We start from the raw sequence: 18,578 nt of genomic DNA, 5'->3' as shown, positions 1-18,578 counted from the left end.
GCCTGGCCCCGTCTCAGCATGGCCAGATCTCGCGGAGGCCTGCCTGAGAAAACTCGGAGGAAAAGGTCCATCGGGAAGGGGCCAAGAGGCAGACGCGTACCCGGGCCCCTGGGGGCCCCGGCGGGCCGGCCCGGGTCCTGCCTTCCCCTGATTCAGAATCGCCAGACCACACGGAAGTCTGACTGACCCTCTCCCTAGTAATCCGGAGGAAAATTACCCTCCTTTCTTGTAATCTGTGCACTCGAGGTGACAGAGGGGACCCAAGGCGCGAAAGTACCCGACCTCCTGGAGCCCTCGCTGGGATCCGGGAGGCAAATGGCACCTCATCGGGACTTCCAGGGAAGTTCGGCCATCTGGTCGCCCCCCATTGGAAAGCATTGCGGGCGACCAGATGGCCGAGGCGATCCGGGAGACCAGATGGCCGAGGGGATCCGGGAGACCAGATGGGCGAGGGGATCCGGGAGACCAGATGGCCGAGGGGACCTGGGAGACCAGATGGCCGAGGGGATCCGGGAGACCAGATGGCCGAGGGGATCCCAGAGACCAGATGGCCGGGCACGAAAGTCAAGCCAAGCCTATGTCACTCTGTGCCCCAACGAAAAAGTGAGCTGGCGCCAGGGGAACGGGGGGGTGGGGACCGGAGGCCCAGGGCCGTGACACCCGACCCGGGGCCCGGACGGGCCCCTGGACCCAGCCTGGGCTCCCATGCCCGGAGACACATGGGACGCCTCCCGGGCCCTCCGGACCCCGCCCCGGGCACCCTGCCACGCAGCAGGACCAAGGACAGAGCCCGGGATGGGGAGGCCGCCCTCCCCGGGCCCTCAGGGGCCCCGGATGGGGCTCCTGAACCCAGCCAAGCAGGGGGAGGCTCCCCGGGCACCACGGAAACCCGTCCCGGGCCTTTGGCAGTGCGGCAGGCCGGGGGACAGGGCCCAGGGCCGTGGCACCCGACCCGGGGCCCGGCCGGGCCCCTGGACCCAGCCGCGGCTCCCAGGCCCGGAGGCGCAGGGGAAGCCTCCCCGGGCGTTCCGGACCCCGTCCCGGGCACCCTGCCACGCAGCAGGACCAAGGACAGCGCCCGGGATGGGGAGGCCGCCCTCAGGGGCCCCGGCCGGAGCTGCTGAACTCGGCCGAGCGAGGGGAGGCTTCCCGGGCACAACGGAGCCCCGTCCCGGGGCTTTGGCAGTGTGGCAGGCCGGGGGGACCGGGCCCAGGGCCGTGGCACCCGACCCGGGGCCCGGCCGGGCCCCTGGACCCAGCCGGGGCTCCCAAGCCCGGAGGCGCATGGGACGCCTCCCCGGTCCCTCCGGACCCCATCCCGGGCACCCTGCCACGCAGCAGGACCAAGGACAGAGCCCTTGGTGGGGAGGCCGCCCTCCCCGGGCCCTCAGGGGCCACAGCCACAGCTCCTGTACCCAGCCAAGCAAGGGGAGGCTCCCCGGGCACCACGGAAACCCGTCCCGGGCCTTTGGCAGTGCGGCAGGCCGGGGGACAGAGCCCAGGGCCGTGGCACCCGACCCGGGGCCCGGCCGGGCGCCTGGACCCAGCCGGGGCTCCCAGGCCCGGAGGCGCAGGGGAAGCCTCCCCGGGCGTTCCGGACCCCGTCCCGGGCACCCTGCCACGCAGCAGGACCAAGGACAGCGCCCGGGATGGGGAGGCCGCCCTCCCCGGGCCCTCAGGGGCCCCGGCCGGAGCTGCTGAACTCGGCCGAGCGAGGGGAGGCTTCCCGGGCACAACGGAGCCCCGTCCCGGGGCTTTGGCAGTGTGGCAGGCCGGGGGGACCGGGCCCAGGGCCGTGGCACCCGACCCGGGGCCCGGCCGGGCCCCTGGACCCAGCCGGGGCTCCCAAGCCCGGAGGCGCATGGGACGCCTCCCCGGTCCCTCCAGACCCCATCGCGGGCACCCTGCTACGCAGCAGGACCAAGGACAGAGCCCTTGGTGGGGGACCGCCCTCCCCGGGCCCTCAGGGGCCACAGCCACAGCTCCTGTACCCAGCCAAGCAAGGGGAGGCTCCCCGGGCACCACGGAAACCCGTCCCGGGCCTTTGGCAGTGCGGCAGGCCGGGGGACAGGGCCCAGGGCCGTGGCACCCGACCCGGGGCCCGGTCGGGCCCCTGGACCCAGCCAGGGCTCCCAGGCCCGGAGGCGCAGGGGAAGCCTCCCCGGGCCTTCCGGACCCCGTCCCGGGCACCCTGCCACGCAGCAGGACCAAGGACAGCGCCCGGGATGGGGAGGCCGCCCTCCCCAGGCCCTCAGGGGCCCCGGCCGGAGCTGCTGAACTCTGCCGAGCGAGGGGAGGCTTCCCGGGCACAACGGAGGCCCGTCCCGGGGCTTTGGCAGTGAGGCAGGCCGGGGGGGACCGGGCCCAGGGCCGTGGCACCCGACCCGGAGCCCGGCCGGGCCCCTGGACCCAGCCGGGGCTCCCAAGCCCGGAGGCGCATGGGACGCCTCCCCGGTCCCTCCGGACCCCGTCCCGGGCACCCTGCCACGCAGCAGGACCAAGGACAGAGCCCAGGGTGGGGAGGCCGCCCTCCCCGGGCCCTCAGGGGCCAAAGCCACAGCTCCTGTACCCAGCCAAGCAAGGGGAGGCTCCCCGGGCACCACGGAAACCCGTCCCGGGCCTTTGGCAGTGGGGCAGGCCGGGGGACAGGGCCCAGGGCCGTGGCATCCGACCCGTGGCCCGGCCGGGCCCCTGGACCCAGCCAGGGCTCCCAGGCCCGGAGGCGCAGGGGAAGCCTCCCCGGGCCCTCTGGACCCCGTCCCGGGCACCCTGCCACGCAGCAGGACCAAGGACAGCGCCCGGGATGGGGAGGCCGCCCTCCCCGGGCCCTCAGGGGCCCCGGCCGGAGCTGCTGAACTCAACTGAGCGAGGGGAAGCTTCGCGGGCACAACGGAGCCCCGTCCCGGGGCTTTGGCAGTGTGGCAGGCCGGGGGGACCGGGCCCAGGGCCGTCTCACCCGACCCGGGGCCCGGCCGGGCCCCTGGACCCAGCCGGGGCTCCCAGGCCCGGAGGCGCAGGGGAAGCCTCCCCGGGCCCTCTGGACCCCGTCCCGGGCACCCTGCCACGCAGCAGGACCAAGGACAGCGCCCGGGATGGGGAGGCCGCCCTCCCCGGGGCCCCGGCCGAAGCTCCTGAACTCAGCCCGGAAAGGGGAGGCTTCCCGGGCACAACGGAGCCCCGTCTCAGGCTTTGGCAGTGCGGCAGGCCGGGGGACAGGTCCCAGGGCCGTGGCACCCGACCTGGGGCCCGACCGGGCCCCTGGACCCAGCCTGGGCTCCCAAGCCCGGAGGCGCAGGGGAAGCCTCCCCGGGCCCTCCAGGACCCCGTCCTGGGCACCCTGCCACGCAGCAGGACCAAGGACAGCGCCCGGGATGGGGAGGCCGCCCTCCCCTGGACCTCAGGCCTCAGGCCTTCCATGTAAGCCCGGCAATCTGGTCGCCCCATTGGAAAGCATTGCGCGCTACTATTGCAAACACATTATCTACCGGACTTGCTCTAGATGGCGCTCCAACAAAAGGAATGTACCAACACCTTCCCTACTGGAATCGTGACGAGCTGGAGCCGTCAGTAGCACTGAAGGGGTTAATGAGGCTGTAGTGTAAAGGGTTATGGGTAAGGTTCTAAATGAATCAAAGGTGGAAGTTGAATCAGGTTCTCAGCAAATAACATCTGGTTAATTTGTTAATGAGAGGCAAGCCCAAAAAAAATTCTCTTTAAGGAAGTTTTGAAGTGATGCAAGAAGCCTAACTAGAAGTTATTTCTCAAAGCTAGGCAGGCTTAAGGAGAAAATACATAAACAAAAATCCCCAAAAAAACAAACGCATTGCTTCAAATAAATCAGGAAGTTTTGAATAATGCTGGCATCAATTTTAAAGGGATAGTTCATAATGGCATTACGGCCACTTTCCCTATTAAGGAATGGAAAAGTCACAAAGGTAATATTTTGGGGGGGCACCTAGTCTGATTGCCAAATCTGCTTCCATGCCCATGCCTTTCTGTGTTACACAAAGGAATGTGGCATTTATATCCGCTATGATATCTAGAGATCCATGACCAGACTTTCTGTCAAATGTAGTATTAATACTCAAACCCAGAAAGTGCTCATATATTTTATTTTCTTAAGTTGATCAGCTGTGCCACTAAGAACATTTTCCACCACTTGGGGACCTGGTTTTGTGGTCCCTATTCCCTTAAGTGACCCAATCACCTTTAGTTTAATTGCCTTTTTAGGTCGAAGCACGACCTCTGCTTCAATGCGAAGCATTGATAGCAGAGTCTGCTTCGACATCTATTGCTACCCATTTCTGGGAATGTGGACAGGAGAGGGTGCACGAGCGCAGAGCTGCTCAGTTTTTACCTCGTGAGCGCGCACGGCGCCGTGCCCCTCTCCTGCCTCATTCCCTTGCGCAAACACTCTACACTCACGCATGCGCACATACACAGGCATACACAGACACACACACACACTGCATACACACACGCAAGCCCACGCGCACACACACAGACACACGCATACACACAGGCACACGCACACACACAGACACACGCGCGACCCCCACCCCCACCACTTACCGGGCTCTTTCGGCGTGTTCAGTGTCTAATCTACGGCAGCGCTGGTACCAGGGGGCAGGACTTCACTTCCGGGGCTCCCTCCAGCACTTGGGAGCCCCGGGCTGCGGAGAGGCCATCAGTCGGCCGGCTCCACTTCTTCCTCGGCGGCGGCGGCGGGCGGGACTTCCTGCCGGATTGCAGGCCCCGCCCCCGTCTCAGGCAAAAGTGCCTGACTTCCGTTTTTTTTAATTGGCTATGAGCCCATCGAGAGGCTTCGTTGTTCCTTTATGTCACTGCTAAAAAGCAGTGGGGCGAGGCTCCTCCGGAGGAGCCGCCAGACTCACTCTATAAAGAAACAGACATAGTTATCTTTTTAGTTGTCCCCCCCTGCTGCCAGCGCGAGGCGCAGTGCGATTGTTTATAATACCCACGATTAATGAGCAGCAGGTGTGGGGATCCTGCTTGAAGATAGGCTGCACATGCGCTGGTAGAAGAAACTCATTCGAAGGGAAACTAAGCATGCACTGGTGAAGGAATACTGCTACACAACGCATGCGCTAACAAATCAGAGGAAATCAATGTTAAAACAAAATAAATATCCCAAAACATCGCTGTTTTGATGTAGCAACAAATCCAAAGAGATTGAGGCCAGCTACGAAATGTATTAGCGTGTCTCACGTGGAGTATTACAAACATTCACAAACGTAACTGCAACAATGCGCATGCGTCTGGCTAGGCATGCTGGGATATGTAGTACTGCGTGGATGGTCGATGCGGCATACACATTGTTTTGTAAATACCGGAACTAAGATAGGACATCCCCCTATCTAGCCTAATCTCTGCCTAGCGTACACACGCTTCTCCTGTGTGCCAGATAATTTGGGACCACAATTCAATACAGGCGTCATGTTACCGACTACATCAGGTAAAATCACAGTCTGTACAAAGTACACTTTATATTCAAACAAACAGTCTCACATGGTTTCAGCAAAATGAAAGCACTGCCACGCCTTACACATATCTGTTACATCTCTGTCACATCACCCAAACAGACACGCACATGCAACCTCATACACATGCGCACAGTTCCACACTCATAACCACACCCCCTCTATATCACATGCACTCTGTCACGTCATTGCTCTCAAATCCGACACACTCATATGGCATACACCACCATAAAGTTCCTTTTTTATCTTTCCCACAAACAGACATTCACACACATACCTCTGCTTACGTTCTTGCACGACTCAATTTTCTCAATTACACATACCCATACTCACAGCCCACTAGCCCAATATCAGACACCAAACGCACACAAACACCCAAAAGGCATACAGAGGTGCAAAAACCCAATAGCAGTCACCCATAAACTAACTAAAATAATGCACACACGCACCAGTACCTTTTAGGCAACACACATTCATACATCACAAAATCAGGCATGCAAGCAGTCACCGCCTCTCCCTCCCACTCACACACTTAGTCACATTTTAGTTATTGGCTCTATCATACATACACTCACACTTTCTCTCATGCATACATGTTCTCCTCATCACTGTCAAGTGAGTTTTTGTTATGTGTGACAACTTTTAGCAGACTCGACTTTTTTATTAAATAGCAGGTTTTTTTTCTGGAATTTTTGAGCCTATAATTACAATGATAACAAGCATTTTCTTAGTGAGCTGAGGCGTCTTTCCTCCTAGGAGGTAGGATGGCTCACCGGTGTAACGCTCACCGCTGACGTCTGCTGTGGCCTGCAGTTAGCAACTCGGCCTTCCATGCTTGCGAGGGCGTTGAGCCGAGCTCAGTCGCCTTGTGTAATAGTATTAACAGTTGTGTGCAGCACAGACGTGCGACTTGAACGGCCATATTTCAAATAAATCACGTTATTCCAGGTGTGCATAGTTCTCTGCTCCCTCCCCTGCAGATGCACACATCTGCCCGCAGATGCGCACCCCCTTCCCTGATAGACGTGTGCACTCCCCTCCGTATACCACGGATTGTGCATCTCTCCCTGCAGAAGTGCATACCGCTGTCTCCCCTACAGCTCGGCGCACGACTCTCACCTACAGATGTGCAAACATCTGCCCCAGTTACCTTCTTACCGACCTCTCACACCTACAAACGCCCACACTTCTCCCCCTAAACACAGGGCACACCTCTCCCCTATATATATGTAGACTTCTGATTGGCTGGACAGGTGTCATCCTTCAGCATGCTACAGAATGTTCTCTCCTCCACAGATGTGCAGACGCCCACCTCCCTCCTGACAGACTCTTCTCTGGTCAGACATCTCCCTTCTCTGCAGATGTGAAGACCCCCTGTTGGGGCAAACCTTTCCACAGCTGGGGATTTAGGGGGATTCGCTGGAGGTCCTTGTATTCTTCATGCCACGTGACTCCCAATCTAAGGAGTCTCGCGTGCACCAATCCTTAAGGTCCCCTACAGAACCCTTGCCCACTGCTTTGAAAATAAGGTGCCTGGCAGCCCTCTCTGCGCTGGAACCAAGCCTGGCGCTGGCAGTGCCCGTTTCTATGGCCTGTCACCTGCTGCCGGGATGTGCTGCCCAGGAGGGGATCCTTAGGTCCCCAAAGCTGCCTGTACCGCCTGGCCTTGGGGATGTGAGGCCCTGTTAGACTGGCACAGCCTGCCCTTCAGGTATGAGACTGGCACATCCTGTCCTTGAGCAAGGAGTACCCCGAGCAAAATAATATTGTAGCATTTGGGCTATGTTTTAGGACCTTTCGTGTTTTCTGGCACCCTCTTGTGGCCATGTGAGATAGTGTGTCAACAATAACTTAAAGGCGGGACTGACGCTACCCTGGGGATGTAAATGACTGACAACGGAGCCAGCCTGCCTCGAGAGATGCATTCGTTGTTGTATTCTGTGCTGCATCATGTCAAGGAGATGTTAGTGTGATTCTGCACAAGTGGCTCCTCCTGCTGCGCAGAAACCATTTATTTAGTTTGTTGATGGCAGCTAAGTTCAGGGCCTAGCTTGGGGGTGGGGGGAGTTTGGGGTGTAAATAAATATATTCTCTAGAAAATAGCTGTGTACAGATGCTTTCAGTCTAGTATGGTGAGGATCAGTGCTTAATTTGGACAAAAATAAGTGCCAGGGTTCTCATCAGGAGGTCACTTGCAGCTTGCACCACACATTGCACCCGCCATGCTGCCAATGATGGCAACAACACAACTATGTTGCCAGACAAAAAAAAGCAGACACAACTTCTGTTGGCAATATAGTATAGAGTTTATAAAAAGCACGCAGAAGGTCAGTCAGCTCCGTGGAACTGGAATCTGAACTTCAACTTCAAGGTGGCGGACAGTTTCTCTTTTACCTTTGAAACTGCAAATATATCATTCATTTGCATATTAAATTGGAGTTTGCTCTAGCACAACAGTATTTTTTTATATCAAAAGGTAATACTTTCTGCAAAAACATCTAACCACCCGTTTATGGAATGCGACTCGTGCACGTGTTATTGTTACATTTTCATACCACTGCGGTGCTACTCGTTTCTTGGCTTGTCTTGTGCTTTGAAGCCTAGCAATACTCTACTCCATACACGTATACTGCTCTGCAAAGCCTACCCTCCCACTTATCCTGTGCCTCTGTGATGCTCAGGGCCAGCTTTAGCGCTGGTGACTCCCTGTGTAACAACCATTTTGGCGCCCACAACCACCTCCTCGGATTCTCTTACACCACTGGGCTATCGTGCACCTCATCTTTCCAATAATAAATTATTGCTAAACACAGTGCACCCTCATCCCCCATGTCAGCGCCCCATCCACAGGTTAGCACCCAGTGCGGCCGCACAAGTCGCACTGCCCTAAAGCCGGCCCTGGTGATGCTATAGCTGCATAGTTTCTCAGAGATGTGTTTTTGCAATGCGGGCCAGTGACTTTCCATTTTCTGTGTCTGCTATGTCTAATTATTTTTTCCTGTTCTACAAAAGCTCGTGTCTACTTCCCCCCAGGTCCTGGCTCCATTTGTGCTGCTTTTTTATTCTGCTATTGAAGACAGCTTAGTCTGTATTTTTCCTTTAACGCGTACATCTGTACACGTCTTTCTGCTGATGCTTGCATTGACATGAGCAGGCCTTCTTCACTTTCTACATTCATTACACATTCTCCCCTTTAGTTGAAATTTTAACTATTTCCTCACCTTTCTTTTTGCTTGGAGTCACTAATGTGTATACATTCTCCTCAACATCCTTCACCTTTCTAATAATGAACATCCCTCCCAAATTCTGCCCAACTCTTTTGCAACATTATATAACTATCTGGAAGACACAAAACATCAATAGCAATAGTACAAGAACAGGTAACAAGGCCTTAAATAGTCCTGACATCCAGGATGATATCCAAGTGAACCACCTTGAAAGCCTTTTGTCAGGGGCACCCCCCTTGACCACCATCTTCTTTTGCAAGGTATGCAAAGTTTGTATGGACTCTATCGGAGTTCCATTATCTGCATTACTGGCTGTAATATACGTGCAGTAAGCAGTTTGAATCTTGGAACATACCCCCCCCCCTCGTGACAGCCATTAAGACTAACACATATCAATGCTGCTTAATCATTACTCTCATAGCTTGCAACTCTTCTTTAACCAAGTTGAAGCCACCCGCAGTGGCGTTGATGGCTTTCATCAACTCCCAGCGAGTAATCTGAAGCCAACGTGCAGTCGCTTTTGCTTGAACGAATGGAAGGATGCTGCCACAGAAGATTTGTGCATCATTCAACAGCCTGTGATCTTGTGAGACAGCGTCCCAGGCTGTAGTACCGAAATACTTTACAGCTCTCTTCCTTCAATGATGGTGCAGCAAGGTCATTGGACGGCTCATTGAATGGTCATGTAGATGAGAGATGTCCACTCCAGGAATCAGCATGGAGGGGGTGTGCACAGTGACCAAAGAACAGAGACCAAAGAACAGAGACCTCTCCAACCTGAAGGAAGTCGCGTATACAACCACTCACCACAATTCAAATAATAACCCATTAGGCTGGAGGTGCCCCACTATGTCAGCATTACATCTTGTAACATTGCAATTGATGTTGTATACCACCGGGACCGTTCCATTTGCCATGAAATACGAAGAGAAAATAATAGGTTTTCTACTTGCTTGAAGAGCTGTAGGTGTCTCTACCCAACTTAGTCTAGATATGTTCTCATCCCACACTACCGGACACTTCTCTCATGTGCTATTGTCAGTTTCCAGTAAAACGGCGGACCCGCAGCAACTCTGAAGATCGCACTGTAGCAGCCCACAGGTGAAGTCCCACATCGCCACTGTGGTTAGGACATCCCTGATCTCTATTTTGTTTTCTAGAAAGATGCCTCCCCTGTTAATAGCAGGCAAATATTGCTAATTATTTTACCCAGTTGCTATCACAATAGACATTAACAGCAGGAAACCACATCCAGCGTTATAAAAACAAAACGTAACTACTGCAAAAAAAAATAGCCAATGCCATTTACAATACTAAAAGCTCAAACTTTTCCTAATGCGAGACCTATTGCATTGCAAATGCTTGTTGAAAGTTGGGGGCATATTTTTAGGACGGTTCTTCATGCTCACCTTCATCATTGAATTGATATGGAGCTTGTTGCTATTGGACAATATTAGGCCCTGTCGGAGCCACCTGTGGCCCCCCAAGAGTCATTTGAGATTGTTTGCAAAAATGCATGCACAAATTGAGGGTATAAAATGTATATGCCCCTGAAATTCCATTGTGGAGCTCCCTGCGGTACCAAGGCGTATCTAAACATGGCCTCGGGTGATAGATGTCTTTTTTTCAGAAGGAGAGCAGCACCTCAAAACATCACATAATGTAAGCGAAGAAATGATATACGGTCAAATCATGGCACACGAGGCTCCGGTAGAAGTGGCAGGGGCAGCTTGGCTGAATGGAGATCAGAAGCCTGACACGTCTGTCACACTATCACATATACTTACCATGGGTAACTATAAATATACGGTCAGGCTCCTCCACACCGCATTGTCCCCAGGGTTCCATGTATAGACCAAAGGGCTGCCACACAAGTTTTTCCGTAAAAAACTTTAAATACATCAATTTATTTATACAATCTCAGAATGTATATCTAAATAAATGGATGTACTTTAAGTCTGGACTACCTCTCCCAGACTTCCTGCCCCTCCTCACTCTGAACAAAGAGCCGGAAGCCAGCTAGTCAATCAACTTTCTGCAGTGTGACGCACAATGCAGGGCTTACCTTTCGAAAGCCCTTGAGTGTCATGGGAGTCGTTGGGGATATCCACTGTAGGCCAGTAACACTGTCAGCATCACGGTTTCAGGCGTTGCAGGCTGCATCCCTGCATGAGGCCAGACATTATTCACAGGCATAGATCTCACTCTTTACCATTTGTCACAGGGTCTGGAATCAAACACAAAAGGAGAAATATGTGCATACATTGTCCTGATTTATGGAATACCAGACAATGTCAAATATCATTAAATGCTATGAGTATGCATGTCTAGAATATGACACATACTTGATGCTTATTAATATCCTGATTTATTTAGATGAATCGGCACATTGCTTCTAGAATGTTTTATCCACATTCTGGACTTGTTTTGATTTTAAATACAACTAGACAATGTGGCATGCTAGACATTTGTGGCTGTGTAGTTCTGGGCCGTGGCATTAAAACAGACATTGAAGGGGATCCTGTTGGACCTTATATTCATGACCTTAAACTTAATGCCAAAAATACTGATCGATTTCTGAACAATGAATGTTAAAATTGTTAAGGAAACGCAAGTCAGCGATGTAGTTCCTGTTTCTATTTCTTGTGTTTTACTTTATCTTGCATTCCCTAAGTGTTAGCTATTTCTATCATGTTGTGTTTCTGTTTTTTCATGCATCTTATTATTACTCTTGTGTAGTGCATACTTTAAACTGAGTTGCACCAGGTGTTTATTACCGCCCACGATTGAGGGCTCTGATGCCTAGAATCAAGGCAGTGTGAATTTCTCACAGTGTCTGCCAGTCCACCTACCCCTTCCTACCCCATAAAAGCCTAGGCAGGTGGATGGACAGCTCTTTGTCAATTGATGCACAAACAAAAAAACGTACTGCCTCCTGCTTTGGCATCCTCAGAACTCTGTGTAAAATCATGGAACTTCTACCCACCCTGTCAAGAAGAACTGTGGTTCAGTCGCTAGCTCTCTTCCGACTGGACTACGGGCACTTCTTATACATGGGCTCTCCTAAATAAGTTATAAAGAGACTCCAGGTCGTCCAAAATGTGGCAGCTAGGATGCTACTCAAGGTTCCTAACCATGCCTCATCTAAAAATGCAGTGACCACCCTTCACTGGCTCCCTGTCGAAGAAAGAATGACATTCAAAACACTCTGTATAGCCCACAGAGGATTCAACTCAAAAGGTCCTTCCTTGATTAGGGCCCTTCTGGTATACAGACATAATATCAATTCAAAAATATAGAATAGCACAAATATCGAAGTAAAAATATATAATGGACAAAATATCGAATTGACAGAATATAGTGGTGAAAAATATCATTTTGAAGGTAAGTAATTCAATATCGATTTTTCAAAAATAGAAACTTAAAATATCGAAGTATATAATATAGTAATTAAGATATATCGAATTTTTATTAATATTGAATTTTTTTAAGTGTTTTTTTATGTTATTTAATTTTGTGTAATTTAATTCTGTAGCGGGTTGTGGGTTTATAGGGGAATAGGGTGGGAAGTAATTTAATTGTAATTAATTAAATGTGTTAATTAATTTATTGGTATTTATTTTGAATTAATTGTTAATTAATTATTAATTTGTAAATAATACATTTTTTTATTGGTAATTAATTTTTAATTGGCAATTAATTTTTATTGATTGATTAATTGATAATGATGTTAATTTAATAATTTATTTTCTGTAGCGGGTTGCGGGTTTATAGGGGAATAGGGTGGGAAGTAATTTAATTGTAATTAATTAAATATGTTAATTTATTTATTGGTATTTATTTTGAATTAATTGTTAATTAATTATTAATTTGTAATTAATTAATTTTTAATTGGCAAATCATTTTTATTAATTGATTAATTGATAATTATGTTAATTTTATTAATTTATTTCCCGTAGTGGGTTGTGTGTTTATTGAGAATAGGGTGGGAAGTAATTTAATTGTAATTAAATCAATCATTTTTATTTACTTATTGGTATTGTTTTTTAATTTATTTTTAATTAATTATTATTTGGTAATTAATTTGTATTAATAGGAAATTATTTGTAATAACTAATATTTATTTGTATTTTTAATTGATTAATTATTACATAATTTTAAATTTGTAATTTATTTTAATTAATTTTTCATTGGTATTGACATTTAATTGATTCGTATTAATATATTAAATGTTTACTTTCCCTACTGTTAAACTCACTAGAGTGGGAATAGTAATTTTTACCCCTACGCTATCCAACGCTTTCCCTACTGTTGCACTCTCTGGAGTGGGAATAATAATTTTTACCCCTACGGTATCCAACGCTTTCCCTACTGTTGCACCCTCTGGAGTGGGAATAGTAATTTTTACCCCTAAGCTATCCAACGCTTTCCCTACTGTTGCACTCTCTAGAGTGGGAATAGTAATTTTTACCCCTACGCTAGCCAACACTTTCGTTACTGTTGCACTCTCTGGAGTGGGAATAGTAATTTTTACCCCTACGCTATTCAACGCTTTCCCTACTGTTGCACCCTCTGGAGTGCGAATAGTAATTTTTACCCCTACGCTATCCAACGCTTTCCCTACTGTTGAACTCTCTGGAGTGGGAATAGTAATTTTTACCCCCACGCTATCCAACGCTTTCCCTACTGTTGCACTCTCTGGAGTGGGAATAGTATTGTTTACCCCTACGCTATCCAACGCTTTCCCTACTGTTGCACTCACTGGAGTGGGAATAGTAATTTTTACCCCTACGCTATCCAACGCTTTCCCTACTGTTGCACTCACTGGAGTGGGAATAGTAATTTTTACCCCTACGCTATCCAACGCTTTCCCTACTGTTGCACTCACTCGAGTGGGAATAGTAATTTCTACCCCTACGCTATCCAACGTTTACCCTACTGTTGCAGTTGCTGGAGTGGTAATAGTAAATTTTACCCTCCCTCTATCCTACAGTAAAAATATATATATATATATTTTTTAAAGACCGTTATTGTGCACTCTTGTAAAGACACAGCATAAGGTTTTTAATTAATATTATGTTAATATATATATATGTGTTAAAAAATCAAATTGTATGTTTATTTTTTTAGTTAAATTAATTATTTAATAATTTTAAAGTTATTAAAGTATGTTTAAATATGTTTTAGTTAATTATAGTTATTTCATTAATTTTAAATTACTTTTAAGGCATTTAAAAAAATTCGATATTTTGACTAACTATATATTTTTTCTCTATATTTTTGATTCGATATTTTTGTACTTACCTGTTTGAAGATAGGACTTCGATATTTTTGCTTTCTATATTTTTACTTCGATATTTTTGTCTTATATATTATTGTATTCTATATTTTGTCCGTGATCCGGCACTTCTAACACCCTACACCCCCAACAGAACACTAAGATCTTCCAATGCCCGACTCCTGAAGGTACCCCGAATATAAAGGACCAGATGAAGTGGAATCACTTCTTGTACCTAAGCTGTGGAACACAATACCCGTGGTACTTAGAAACTATGACAATGAGACAAGGTTTAAGAAAAAGATCAAATCTTGGCTATACCCTCACTTATCATAACCTGTTTATATATTCACTGCATGCATAGATCCTATCTCTATTACTGCTGAAAAGCTTTCAAGTAGCTACGTGCTTTACAAATCTGCATAGCATAGAAGAGCACAGTGGGTTTGCCTCTGTGCAGAGCACACAGAACATTGGTCACATATTCCAGTTGCAACTATTTTTTTTTGTAAATTTGTGAATGAAGAAGGGAAAACAGTTTCAAAAATATTAACAAGGCAAAAGTATAAGAAAATAAAGTGCTTACTTGTGAGTGAATGCAGTGTATGTTTGGGACAGTAAAGTGAAGGAGATGCATTCAGGAGAGAGTGAAAAGAGGGTGCTGAAGAGGAAAGAGATGAGGTTTAAGAGATACAGATGGATGAGAAGTAGGGAGAAAAAGGGTGTAGATGTCTAAAGTAAAGTGCACATAACTGAAGACCAATACTCCTTCCACATGTCTCAATACTATTTAATTCACAGTCTCACAATTTCAGAATTGAAACATTTTCAATAATAATTATTTATAACAAAATCCTTGCTATGGATCACGCTTCATGCGCTACATACAGAAGCAATGAGTAATCTGCATGACTAAGAATAACCGCTGTACCAAACCCACCTCAACGCATAGTCCTAATCTGCATGCCTGTGAATGACCCTCCTGGACCAAACCCACCATAACCCAATTTGCATGATCATTGTAGTGCTCTTTATATCCCTCTATATTGAATCCACCACCGACCAAAGATAGTAGCCTTACATTTTGAACGAATACCCCATTGTGTCCGACATCTTTCCAACAACATCCACACGCCCTTCTGTATGACCTCCTTCCAGTCCACTGAACAGTAAAAGTGAGACTTGAGATCTTGCATGATTTTGTATATTCACAAGATTTGGCAGCCATCTTTGAGTGTGGCCTATAAATGCTCCGCCCAAATCCTCTGGCTCTCACTTGACTTCAAACGTACCTTAGGAGAGGTATCTCCCATTCCACACTTTCTCTGCATCTGATACAGCTTCCTGATCAAGGGTGGTGTGTCCCTTAGGATGAGGGAGCATTGCCCCACCTACATTTTGGCCAAGGTGGCTCCCCAAATAAATATATGTAAAGAGTTGCATTTCATTCTGCTGTGGGCCATTGGAGTATCAAGGCATGAAGAAGGGGGTTCCCTGAGACGGCAGTGCGGGCTTAGAAACATTTTTGACAGGCCTTGACATGAGCAGACGCTGCTTTTCTGCTCCTTGTTTGTTGCGTTTTTGTACAAACTTCAAACTTCGTTGAAATTGAATTTGTTTTTAAAAATTATGTATGTAAAATTGCTTGAGAGGTGGCACTCCAGAGCTGTCATTTTTCCTCTTGGGGTGCGGTCTAGTCGCTCACTGGAGCGATACAAAAGGGACGCTGCACTAGCGCACAGCGGTCGCGCGCAGCGGGTGCACCTAAGGCAAGCCCGTCTGCACCCATCAGCGTCCCTGAGGCGGCCGGCGCCGGAAACGCTGCCCGTTATCTTGGAAGAAATGGAGGTATGAGCACCCTTAGTGTAAAATTAGCAGGGACAGTCTTATAACGATTGGTAGTCACGAAATGTGCCGCACCCAAACTGATGTCAGTTTCCACCCACCAGTCAGTGGCAGGGGTGATTATATATCGACCACCAAGGCCGACTGAACGCTTCCTAGAATCTATTGGCCATGCCGTAGCACCCATTGTTACTATATTTAGTCGATGCCTGATTCTCGCGGACTTTAATATTCATTTTGGGCAAAAGGAAGACCCTGATTCCAAGAAGCTGTGTGAATCCTTGAATATCTTTAGCTTGAATCCGTATGTGATGTCTCCTACACATGAAAAGGGTCACATCTTGGACCAGATCTTTTCAACGTGTAACATTGATCTAGATAACTCCCTTCCTATTGTTTGGTCTGACCATTTTACGCTCACTTTTAGGCTTAGGAAAGCTCTGAGTAGGACACAGCCTCATTGTATGCAACAAGCCAAAGAATTCAGATCTTTTAAGCTGATAACACCCGACTTTCTGGCAGAAATATTGACCACTATCCTATTCCTGTGAAGGGTCCCTTAGAAGATGCGACAATCGCTCTGGAAAACTTGCTTCAGAATTGGGCATTGCACCTAGCTCCTTCTAAAATGCATAGAGCCGTACAGGGAAATATTTTGGCTCCCTGGTTCACTGAGGCTTCAAGAAATAGTAAAAGGGCATGTAAATGCCTTGAGTGCCTATGGAGGAAAAGTTTTGATCCTATAAGTAAAAACACCTATAAACTGGCACTCAAAGTGTACTAGGCGAAAGTCCGGGAAGAGAAAAAAAGATTTCTGGCTACCAAAATAGAGCTAGCCAGAAACAGCAGTAGAGAATTGTTTAAAATTGTGAAAGATTTTGCTTTCACACTGCTGGACGTCACTCAGAGTCCTTTTAATCCCACCCTTGAATGGACGAATCAGGTTGCTAAATTTTTCTTTGAGAAAATTAAGTCCATCCAAGATTTATTTGACAAGCCTACCTGTATGAGTCAAGAGGCTGTGCCAGACCCTAAAGGACATGTTCGGGAGGAAATACTTTTGGATTTCCCTCCTGTTTCTTTGGATACTTCACTTTCCATCATGAAGGCGCTTAAGTCTGGGTCGCCTTCGGATCCTTGTCCTGTGAAAATAATGGCATCTGTTGCCGAGGTTCTGAATCCAGCTGTGAATCAAGTCCTGAACCTGTCCTTGCTAGAAGGAAAGGTCCCGGCGAGATGAAAACAGGGTAAAATTCTGCCTCTTTTGAAGAAAACCTCAGCTGACCCTGCAGTGGTAAGCAACTATAGGCCTATAACACTGCTTCCTTTTTTCACCAAGGCATTGGAGAAGTATGTGAATGTGATTCTCACTGACTTTATTGAGGCCACTAATGCTCTTCATCCCAGTCAGTCAGGGTTTTGAGCAAATTATAGTACTGAAATGGCCTTATTGGAAGTCACCAAAACTATCAAAGCCACCCTCGATAGAGGCGGTAAGGCAGTATTACTGCTGGACCTCTCGGCGGCTTTTGATACCGTGCCCCACGGTTGTCTCTTACAGAAACTCAGTGAATGTGGCTTTGGGGCACGTTTTCAGGTGGTTTTCTTCTTTTTTGGAAGGCCGGCAGCAATCTGTCTGGTCCCCCCTTTCTCAGCTGATATTCCACCACTGAATGTGGGAGTGCCTCAAGGCTCAGTTTTGAGCCCAACCTTATTTAATATTTATGTGGCATCGATGGCACCCCTAGCGGAACAACTTGGGGGAAAAGTTATAACATATGCCAATGACTCCCAACTGTTGTTCACGTGTAAGAAGGACGAGCCGTTTAATGATAATTCAGTCTGTCTATGTCAAAGTGTTTGACTGGTTTCGTCAAAACCAACTGTCATGCAATTCCACCAGAACTGAAATAATCTGTTTCGGACATACCCTAGGTGATGAATGGCGGAATTGGTGGCCCCAGGATCAGCTTTCACCTGCTAGCCCAGCCACCACTGTGAAGAATCTTGAAGTCTTGCTGAACTCTGATCTCTCCATGAAGTCGCAGGTTCTATCTGTGGCCGGCATGTGTTCCAGACTCCTCACAATGTTGAGAAACTTCCTACCACTGCTCCCCTTGTCCAATAGAAAAACTGTGGTCCGAGCCTTGATCATGTCAAGGCTGGATTATGGAAATACGCTATACCTGGGCATCCCAAAGTATTTATCGGACCGCCTACAGGTTGTTCAAAATGCAGCTGCCAGAGCCATTTCACTGATAGGGCCCAGGACTCACATGACGATTCACTTAAAAGCTCGACACTGGCTTTCAGTGAAAAATAGGATTAATTTTAAGTCTCTTGTGCTGGCCTTTAAGGCTCTCCATAACAGCGAGGCTCAGTACATCAGAAAGAGAATTATACCCTATACCCCAGCCAGGACTTTGAGGTCATCGGCCCAACATTTGCTATCGGTGCCTCATTTATCCGGTCTAGGATGGGGGGACACTCCTTTCAGGTGGTAATTGGAAGACCATGGAACACCTTGCCTCTCTCCCTCAGTCAAGAACAAGAACTTCTCAGTTTAAGGCGCCAACTTAAGACCTGGCTGTTCCATCAATAACAGGGACTTATTAGGATTAGATTGCACTGTCTATCTGTCAAGGGGGATCTTCTCAGCGCCGGGACACTCCTTGGAGTAGCGGTGTGCTTTATAAATTCCCCATTTTTTAACAGAGACAATGGTCC

The 18,578-nt window shown here is 48.8% G+C and overlaps 1 pseudogene; it reads right to left on the bottom strand.

The window, feature by feature from the left end:
- Nucleotides 1-8,678: 8,678 nt before the first annotated feature.
- Nucleotides 8,679-9,402, bottom strand: LOC144753485 (uncharacterized; annotated as a pseudogene).
- Nucleotides 9,403-18,578: the final 9,176 nt, after the last annotated feature.

The sequence above is a fragment of the Lissotriton helveticus genome, chromosome 5_1 (genome assembly GCF_964261635.1).
Source record: "Lissotriton helveticus chromosome 5_1, aLisHel1.1, whole genome shotgun sequence".
Taxonomy (NCBI): Eukaryota; Metazoa; Chordata; class Amphibia; order Caudata; family Salamandridae; genus Lissotriton; species Lissotriton helveticus.
Note: the sequence above shows the minus strand (reverse complement) of the source record. Positions and strands in the feature narration are given on the sequence as shown.